At 34.9% G+C, this 10,550-nt stretch overlaps 1 long non-coding RNA gene across 1 annotated transcript; it reads right to left on the bottom strand.

Annotated features, from left to right (window-relative positions):
* Positions 1-3,738: 3,738 nt before the first annotated feature.
* LOC122723749 lies at positions 3,739-5,833 on the bottom strand. The gene is made up of 2 exons (XR_006350886.1): positions 5,261-5,833; positions 3,739-5,163 (listed from the first exon to the last, which is right to left on the bottom strand). It is a non-coding gene; the product is annotated as an uncharacterized LOC122723749 (long non-coding RNA).
* Between the last annotated feature and the right edge of the window lie 4,717 nt (positions 5,834-10,550).

Here is a 10,550-nt window from a genome sequence, read left to right as displayed (position 1 = left end):
GTGAAACTAAATCACATGTTTTTATCTTTCTGCTCACTGGGCTTTATAGCTCACCCCTCTCCTCTAACCCCAGTCTTGCAGGTGCAGTGTAGATAGAGAAGTCAGCAAGAGTAAGAGAAGTCTATGTAATAGTATAGTAGTGGACATGGTTTATTTGTAATGTAAAAGTATGTTATGTAATGTAATGAAAGTTTAGAATGTGCTTGACTGGAGTTTGTTTTAATCCCTTGTGTATATGATCCAAAAATGTTTTTATGATATTTATGTTATCTAAGCCTATCATATGTTATGTTACCCATTGGAGTATTTGATGAGGACTCCAACGAGGGGTTTATGATATGTTATGTATGCACATGTTAGGCTTGGAAAGAAAAGTTTTAATTTTTATGTATGTTGTTGATCATGTATGGGATTAAACAGGTTCACAAGATGTATGTTTGGCTTGCTACGGGTTCTGGCGGCCTTAAGCCGACCTGAATCCTAGCGCCGGTAGCGGTCCGGTTTCCGGGTCGTTACAATTAACATCACTAAGCAATAAGAGATCAAATAATAATTATAAGTTCCAATATGTGCCATTCTCATTTATCAAATCCCATACACTAAAGTCTTCCAATTCCTCAATACATGGGGTATCTACAAAAAAAAACAATTATACCTATTAAGCCATGGATCACCCCAAACTTTAATCATCTGTCCATTTCCTACTCTTTATCCGGTACCAAGATTCAACAAATTCTTAGCCTACAAGTTACTCCTCCAAACAACACTTGGGTTAGACCCTTTAATTACATCAAGTCTTTTAACTCAGCAGGGTTTCCTCTTTTAGAACAAGAACAATAGTAAAGTCATTAAGAGCGGTAGGAAAATTATCATTCTATATCCATTCTTGACACGAAGCTACCACATAATTCCTAATGATATTCCAAAATTTTTGAAAGAAAACAGGGTTAATACCATCAGGACCTGGAGCCTTATCCGGGTGTATCTGAAACACTATCTACAAAACTCATCAACCGAAAAAAAAGCTAAAGAGCATCATTATTACGACTAATAACCACCGGCTTGAATAAAGCAACTACTCCTGAATAGTCACCATTTGACCCAGAAAAAATATTAGAAAAATAATCAACAAGTAGATTTCTCATACCATCCTTGTAGACCTGATTTCCACTAGCATCAAGCAGAAAGTCAATATGGTTAGTTCTTCTACGAGCTGAAGCCTATATATGAAAATATTTTGTATTCATATTCCCTTCATTAAGCCATAAATTTTTTTACCATTGTTTCCAAAATATTTCCTTATCTTTCAAAATTCTATTTAAATTAGCATGCAACCTATTTTCAATATAAATAAAAATATCATTATCCCTATCTCTTATGTTTTCCAGTTCTATATGAATGAGGTTAGCCTCTTTACGAAAATTACTACTAAATTACTTACTCTAAGAAATAATATTCTGAGTACAAAGGCTAATTCTGTAACACTCGCTATTCAATTATTTAATTAGACGAGCCGAAGACATCTGAAGGTTCTCTTATTATAATTTTAATCAACATCATAAATTAATGAAATTTTTTTTAATAATATTTTTACCGAAAATCTGGTAGAATTTCTCTATAATATGAACTTAATTTCACCTGTTAATAGAGAAATTACACTTCTATAAATTCCAATCTTAACCCTCAAACTTCTTTCAAAACCAATATAATTTCAACTCAAATCCAACACTTCATAAACCATCTAATTAATCTCAACACAAAAACTTATACTAATAACCATATATTTACACCAAAATTAAAATATTTAAATACATCTAATTCACAACCATATATAACTTTCTCTATAAAACTTTATGTACATGCCATATTTCTAAAATTAACTTTATACAAAATTTTCAAAATACACTTCAAAATAGCTAATGATGTCATTATGAGTGGGCCGATGTAGATCTTGATCTACTATTCTTTGAAACTATAACGTACGCGAAGAAAAATAAATTTTTACGCGCTAAGTAATTTGCTTAGTGGTGCTCAACTTTTCTTGAATAAAATATTTAAATAAAAAGAAGCAATAATAATAGATCAAACAAATAACAATAAATCATATGGCAAATAATTTAAAATAATTCTAAATTATATATTATTTCATGTATTCAGATTTTAATTCTATAGTTTTTTTTTTCATCATGTAAAAGTTTTATTTTTCTCTTAATACTTTTATTTATTTATTATTTTTATTTTCTTTTGCCCCGTATAAATTTAAATGAGATTGATAAGTCAGATAATACAGCTGTATTGTAGAGCAAAAAATGCCAAATAACTGTATGGCTCAAAAGCCAAGTCTATAACGGTAGCGGTAGGGTATATCAGCTGTACCCGTGGGTTACCTCATTGTATCCCTAGAACCAATGTAACAGTAATGCAGTACTGCAAATTCTGTATATGGCATACCGCACCCTTAAACTAACTCACAATTCCCATCAAATTCACTAGGGCCGGACTTTAAATAGTTTATACATTTAAATATGAAGACAAAAATTCAATATAATATATCATTAAAATACTTAATTTATTATACTTTATCGTATTATAATTATTGTTTTAAATATTTTCATATCATGTAAATCTATCACTTTAATTCAACTATATAAATAATAAACTTACAATTAAGTCCTTAATTAATTATCTATTATATATATATATATATATATTCATCTGATTTAATTTTTTTTTCCTATTCATCATATTTACACCATATCTCACTTTTCGTATTCCTTTAATTTCTATTTTTATCTTATATCTATTTTTATTAAACTAATAGCTCCTAAAAAAAAATAATTATGTTCATTCAAGTCTTTAAAAAAGATACCTTAAATTACATAACTTTTTAACTTATATAGATTTATTTTTAATTTTATATTTAATATATTTTCAATCAAATATTTAACCCACTACAAAATTTCTTCTTTTTCTTTTAATATCTTTTTTTTAACCAAATAAATCTTTCTCTTTCAATTTTTTTTCCTTTTTATTTCTAGTTTAATAAATTTTTATTGCCACTATATCCAAATTATATTCTTATCAAAGAAAATAGAGACATTTCACTTGATCCATAACTTGAGTTTTTGGTCAAATTACATATTAATTCTAAAATTTTCTATCTATCAAATCTATTATTTCTTCAACCTTTGATCATACAATAATTAAAATATTATTCACTTGGTCTAATTCTACTAAACTAGTAAAATTTTCAAATAGAATATAATTAACAAATTCTTAAATTTATTCAAATAAAATTGAGCACAAACCTTAAATCTTTCAAAATCTTCTACAAATTCTGGTTTTCTACTCTTCCTTTCCTTTCCCTTTGAAATTTTCATTCTTTCCTTTCACTTTTTTTTTTTTATGAAATATAAGCAAATAAATCATATTAATGCAACATCCTTCATAAATATTCACAAAAAAATTATAAGAAACATTTCTATATCAAAACTCCTAACATACCTTTAAAATTAACAATACTTAGTTACTATTCACTCTCCCTCAACCTTAAATTTTCTTCTTAATTCTTCCTTCTACTTTGAATTTTTTAACTAAGGAAAAGACTTGGATGAAATGGGCTAGCAAGTTGGATGGAAAATTGGAAGAAAATGGAGTATAATTGGAAAGAAGAATTTTAGAAAAAAGATGTGGATGGATGAATGACATTTTTTTTTGGGAAGAAGATGGTTTCTTCTACTCTTTTCTTTTCTTTCTTTCTTTTTTTTTTTTAATTTATAAAATTAATTTAGTTAAGTGGTTAGCATTAAGCCACTTGTCTTTAAATTAAATTTTAATCGATTTTTTCTTTATTTTTTTTTCTTTTTCCTCTTTTTATTTTTTTCTATTTTTCTTTTTCTTTTATTATTATTATTATTATTATTATTTTATTTTTGAGATGTTACAAATTCTCTCACTAATGCTCTTACCCATAAAATTCTCCCAAAGTATAATGTCATAGATATCTAACTTAGATAGCAAAAAATTTTTAAATCTAAATTTCCTTTGTCTCACCTATCCATGTGTATTACAAGATAATAAAATAAGAGAATAATATGAGACAAAAGCTTAAAGGTTAGATAACTTATAGTTTAGAAATAGCTCCAACCATGAATGTGAGATAAGAGCTCTATCCAATCGTTCCCGAATACATTGATCTGATGCCCTTCCTCTTACATATATTAAAGGATACTAATAAAATAGCAAATCAACTAGCATCTCGAAACCTAACGAGCAAAGACTCCCGGTGAGGGTTACTACTCTTTTTATCTTCAATAAATAAAAGATCATTAAAATCACCCATACAAGCCCATGGCAAATCAAAAACCCTACAAGAGATTTTAATATAGCTCAAGATTCATGTTTTCTACCTCTCTCCGGCATCCCATAAAAACCCATAAGTCTCCAAAGTCCAAAAGAAGAACTCATAACAGTCATATCAATGTAGTTATTAGAAAAAGTAGTAATAGAGACGCAAAAAGCACATCTCTATAACATACCTAAACCACCTTCCCTTCCTAATCTATCCACACAAAAACATTCTTTAAAAACCAAACGAACCCATATATATCCAATTATATTCGAATGCACCAATATTTCACATAAAAAGATAATATCTAGTTTATATAAAATAACTAGCTCTTAAAGAGCTTGAATTGCCCGAGGGTTGCCAAGACTTCAATAGTTCCACCTTAAATTGTCCGAGGGTTGCCAAAACCTCAACAGTTTCAACTTAAGTAAATCACGGGTCCTGATAGGCCGGGTAACCAGGACCCACCGTTTGAACAATATTGGAATGTAAATTAGTAGAGAGACAGAGGATACCTCCAAAGCTGCAGTAAAACAGGAGAAGAAGCTTTCTCTCCCATACATTGACGTTTCTTAAATTCATCAATCTAGACACATATATCTTCATCCATACTTTGCAACATTGAATTATCTTCAACACATATAAGCCACTTACCAGTACCAGGAAAAGCACCACAAACAACATCTTCACCGACAAAGGAGAAACCAGTACTGTCTCGAAGCCATTGATTATGCTCCACCCCTAATTGTCGTGCCATCGACCTTAGCCAAGGACCCCATCCTTTCTGCTCAGCCATACTAGCTCCCTCAAACAACCTGTTACAAAAAATTTTATTGTGACCCAATCGACCACACAGAAAGCCAAAGATTGGCAACCTTTGATATTTGAGTTGCACAACAAAGGATTGATTACCATGAATGACCACATGCTTTGACCTCTTAAGCAGCAACCTCACATTAATTGCAACTCTAATACGCAGGAAGCTCCAGCAGCTTCCACCAATAGTAGCTGTATTATAATCCACAAAATTGCCCAACAACTATGTCGTAGAAGATGTCATATAACCAAGTGGCATATTGTGCACTTGAAACCAAAAGAGAGCTGAAAACAGAGGAACTTCCATTGGAATTTCTCTTGGCAGAAGAAGATGAGTCACCGACAGGTAATTACTAAATGACCAGGAACCTCCATCAATTACCCGTTGCACATTGGCATGGCGGAAAAATAGAATCCAGTAGAGTTTCGACCCTAATTCTTTGAAAAACAATCCTCAGCCAAGACGCCAGAGATTCGATAGTGTGGTCTTCAGAGCATTGAAATTGATTTGCCGATCTGTTAGAAGCTTATCTATAATAGTAAACACTGTATTCTCAACCGGAGCAACAGAATCATCACCGTCCAGCCACAGCTTTATATTATCGTCGTCCAGGTTTAGGTTTGCAAAAGACTGTATCGCAGAAAAAAGACTCGTTACAGAGAATAGAGGAAAATCTTTCCAATATGGAAGACTTTGTTAGAATATAATTTTTATAAACATAATAAAGAACAATATAATCTACATTATAGGGGATTAAAAAAAATTGTAATATTTAAAAAAAATTAAATAAAACTGCATTCAAAATCAATTTATTACAGAATCAATCCTTTTTTACGACTATTTTTTATATACCATTATTCACTTCCAAAATAGGAGGGTACAATATTTTCTTTTTAAAGAAAAGAGTACAGTTTCTGTAAAATAAAATTCTTAATAACATTTATTTTCTATATATTTAATTATATATTCTAAAATTTTATATAAATTTCACTATAAATAAATACAAAGCTATTTACGGTGAGCAACTAAAAGACAAATTGATTAAAATTTTATTTTCTTCATCCAATTTCCGTGTCTTTTATTTATTATTTTGCAACACTATGAAGGTATTAGTTATCCTTTTTTTTTTATTTTTGTATATTATTATTTTCAATAAATTTATTTCTAAATTAATTTTTAATACATATAGTTCATTATTGTTTATATAAGTGACGTATTATTTAATTTACTTTATAAATTTTTTATAATTTTCGTATTATGATAATATACCTTAATTCATTGACATATCTTATAATTTTAAAATTATATTAAAATATTTTTATATTTTTATTTTGTCAACTAAAAAAATATTTATTAATTTTTATTAATTTTTTTTAAATTGAAAACAATTTTAATATTATGTCCTGTAATTTACTTTAATTAATTAAAATATCCTATAATTTTAAAATTATATTAAAATATCATTATATTTTTATTCAGTTAACTAGAAAGAACATCAGTTAATTAAATTTATTCTAAATAATTAAAATGCTCATGTAGTTTTAGAATTATATTAAAATGCTATTATATTAAAATATGCTTATATTTTTATTGCGTTAATTAAAAAGCATACTTATTAATTTTTATCTATTTTATCTTTAATTTATTAGTCAAAAATGAAAAAAAATTAGATATAAATTTGATGTTCTGAAATCCAGAATAATCGAGTTTACAGTGTGATTGTAAACTTAGATGGAGAGGAAAGTGTTTCCTTCCTTTTATTCTTTTTCCTTTTGTCAGCTAGTGACGCCTAATGGCCTCTCTACTATAGTGTTATATGTTTCTGTCACGCAGGTTCGTACGTATAAAAGTGTCAGACCCTTTCCACGGCAGGCGGCCATTTAATTCCCCCGACGCGCATGCGGGCATGACTGCGAAGTGACTGGGCTTGCTATCCTTTACCACGTCACATCACCGACCTGGATTTCTTGTTACTAGACCTGGGCTCACGAATGACCCAACCTACCCCGCGTGTTTAGGTCAAGACTTAAGATGTTGGGACGGCCTGCTAAAATGGACTTCTGGAACCTTGGGCCTGCTTCGTTTCTTTGGGCTTGCCCTCCCCCAGGGTAAATGAGGCCCGACAGTCATCAATTGCCCCTTGACCTCCTCAGCAGTTATTACATAATTGATAAGGGGATAAATCCCTAGAACCCATAATCACCGTTCGACCCGAGAACGGCTCCTCTCAAAACGTCCCTTCCTTGTCTTTACTGTTTTCAAATTTAAAATCTCGAATCTTCACCAAACCCCCTTCTCCTTCTGCTCTTTGTGTGCTTTACCTCTTCCGTCTTCCTGCCAAATTGCCTTCAAGGTACGTTTCTTACCCTACAATGGAGAATCCCAGGCTTCTCGATATCATGAATCTAGAGTTCAACGTCACCTCCTTTTCTCTTGCGACCTTTTCTCGGTCTTTTTCGTATTAGGGCTCCATCGCAATAAGAGGATCGTCCTTCCAGATCCTCCTCCTTGTGGTCTCGTTGACCCTCAGAGGGACCGTAGCCTGATTTTCTTTGTTAAACAACATGTGTTTGGCTTAATCTTCCCTTTTTCTCTCTTTTTTATTGAGGTCTTCCGGTATTTCAGAATAACTCCTCGTATGCTTGCTCTCAATTTGATTCTCTTCAAGTGCTCCTTTGAATCTGTCAGTCTGAGTGGGGTTTCACTCCTACAACTCGTTTGTTCTCCACCTTCTTTCGCCTGGTACGGGCTAGCCAGAGTTTTTATTACTTTGCTCCCCGAGGAGAGTTGTCCATCTTCTTGGGACATAAAGACTCCATTAAGGGTTGGGCAGAGGGGTTCATCGTGGTAGAGCTGAAGGGAGGTCCCGGGTTATCCTGGTAGGTAGACCTCCCTTGGAGGGATGTTCCCCTGGGCTGCAACGACCTTCCTCAGTTGACCCTCTTTGAGCAGATCAGCCTTCTTAGACCGACTTCTGTTAAGCGGAAGTATGATGTTGGGAAGTGTATGTTTATGTCCAGTCTTCAGGACTACCGGGAAGTTGGTACTTGTCTGTTGATGTCTTACATTTTCCCTGCTTTTACCTTTTATTGAGTACGCTTCTAACTTGTTTGATTATTTTTGTTTTTTGTAGCTTCCAACCTCCCAATGGATAAAATCAAGCCACCGAAGAATTTTGTCCTGTCTAGGGAGAGTATGAGGGCTGCCCTGGACGCGTTCTGGGTTAGAATGTCTGTGGCTGACGCTACTCGGGAGGTCGCCCATGTTATCTCCCCTAGGACAGCTGGTCGAGTTGACCTTCCTGCCCCGGCTTCTTCTCGCGCTCTGGTGCCAATCTCCAAGGACTCCCCTTCTAGCGCTTCTAAGGGGCCTAGTCACAGTCGAACCCCCAGTTCGTCTAGGTTACCTGCTGCTCCCCGGTCTAAATCTGCCTCTCTTCTGGTCTCTCGAGAGCCCATCGTCATTGAGGATTCTATGGAGGATGGCTCCCAGAGCAAGGCTAGGGCAGCTACTACTGCTGAGGACGCTCCAAGAAGGAAAACCGAGGTCACCTTTGCTGCTGAAGCTGTTTCCAAGGGCAGCACTGAGGTCGTCCCAACTGACAAGGGCTCCTCTAAGGGTGGAGCCGAGGTCGTCCTATCTGCCAAAGGTGTCTCTGAGGATGGAGCTGAGGTCATCCCTATTGCCAAGGACGTCCCTAAAGATGGGGCCAAGGTCATCACTGCTACTCCTCGCTCCAAAAAGACCGCTACCAGTGGTGGCATCACTCTCAGGGAGACCACTGGTAAGCGAGCTCCTCCTACGGAGATTCCTACTGCGGCTCCAGCCCCAAAGAAGGCTCGCACTTCCAAGAAGCCTACCACTGTGCTCCCTCCTGGTGAGAAGAAGGAGTCTATGGAGCTATTGTCTTCTGCTCCAAATAATGAAATTTTGAACGTTGATGAAATCACTCCTCAATCCACCGCGACCTCTATTGCTGAGCTGCTACAGGAGAGGATATTCGGTGGGATTGCTGATGTCTCAGATCCACATTTACTTGCTCTCACCAGCCTCTTAGCCTGCTCTACTCGGCAGCAGGTGGCTTTTCACTCTCGAACTCAGGAGGAGCTAGGAGATAGTCTCTGAGAGATGCTCCTCATGGTGAGTCACTTCGCTATTTTGAGTTGCTTTTTTTTTGTTATTTTTCTAATTTCTTTTGCTATTTTTTCCTTCCACCAGGTGCTGGGTGTCTTTATGGATGTAACGACCCGGAAACCGCTACCCCTCTGTAACGGCCCGAACCGCTACCGGCACTAGGATCCAGATCGGCTTAAGGCCGCCGGGACCCGTAGCAAGCCTAACATACATCCTATCACCTGGTCAAATCCCATACATGATCAAAACTTTAACATAAAAACTTAAACATCTAATGCAAACACCGAGCTTGACCTGTATGCGACATAACTGAAAACATAAAAAACCCCCTACTAGAGCCCTCATCAAAACTCTAGCTGGGTCAACATAACATACATCAAGCTAGAGTCACATCCAATGAACCAAAACCTAACCTGTGCATGCATCAAAACCATAAACATAAGACCTCCACTAGAGTCCTCATCAAATACTCTAGCGTGGTAAACAACACATGCCACCAGTTTGGTTCACACACAACTCAACATTAAAACATTTCATACATCATGTACAAAAAGGGACTAACCAAGCCTTAGGGCCAAGCACAGTACTAATACTTAACACAACTCTACTACTTGCATTACATTACATTTCATTATCTTACAATCCATTATATCAATTTACATTACATGTCCACACTAACACACTAATCTATTACATAAGCAAAACCTTAACTCTTGAGACTTCCCAATCTTCCTCAAACCTGCAACACTGGGGTTAGGGGAGAGGGGTGAGCTAAAAAGCCCAGTGAGTAGAAACAATGAAAACAGTTCATTAATTACATGCTTTCATGAAATGCGTCACAACACAAACAATTCACATCACGGATTGGACATGACCTCCAAAGCTCCCTCTGTCGGTGCCCGACCCCCAAAGGAGCTCACACAGGACTTTCATTACATAACATGGTGCCCGGCCCCCGAAGGAGCTCACACAGGACTTTCTACATTGTGCCCGGCCCTCAAAGGAGCTCCACAGGACTTCTCTTATCATGACAGATCGTGGGCCATTGGGGTCGCCTTGGTCCATCCACATCAACAGTAAATAATGCAATGCGTCATATTCGTGTAACTAGTGCAATTAACCTATTACATATAAACATGATGCATGAACATGCTTTAGGCATTTGATTTCGTAAAATAAAAGATTAAATTTAGTTCTACTCACCTCTGGCAGACGCTGGACTGACTCTGCAACAGCTAACACTGATGGCCT

Source organism: Manihot esculenta, chromosome 5 (genome assembly GCF_001659605.2).
Source record: "Manihot esculenta cultivar AM560-2 chromosome 5, M.esculenta_v8, whole genome shotgun sequence".
NCBI lineage: Eukaryota > Viridiplantae > Streptophyta > Magnoliopsida > Malpighiales > Euphorbiaceae > Manihot > Manihot esculenta.
The sequence above is the reverse complement of the archived record's forward strand: the minus strand, read 5'-3'. Positions and strand labels throughout refer to the sequence as shown.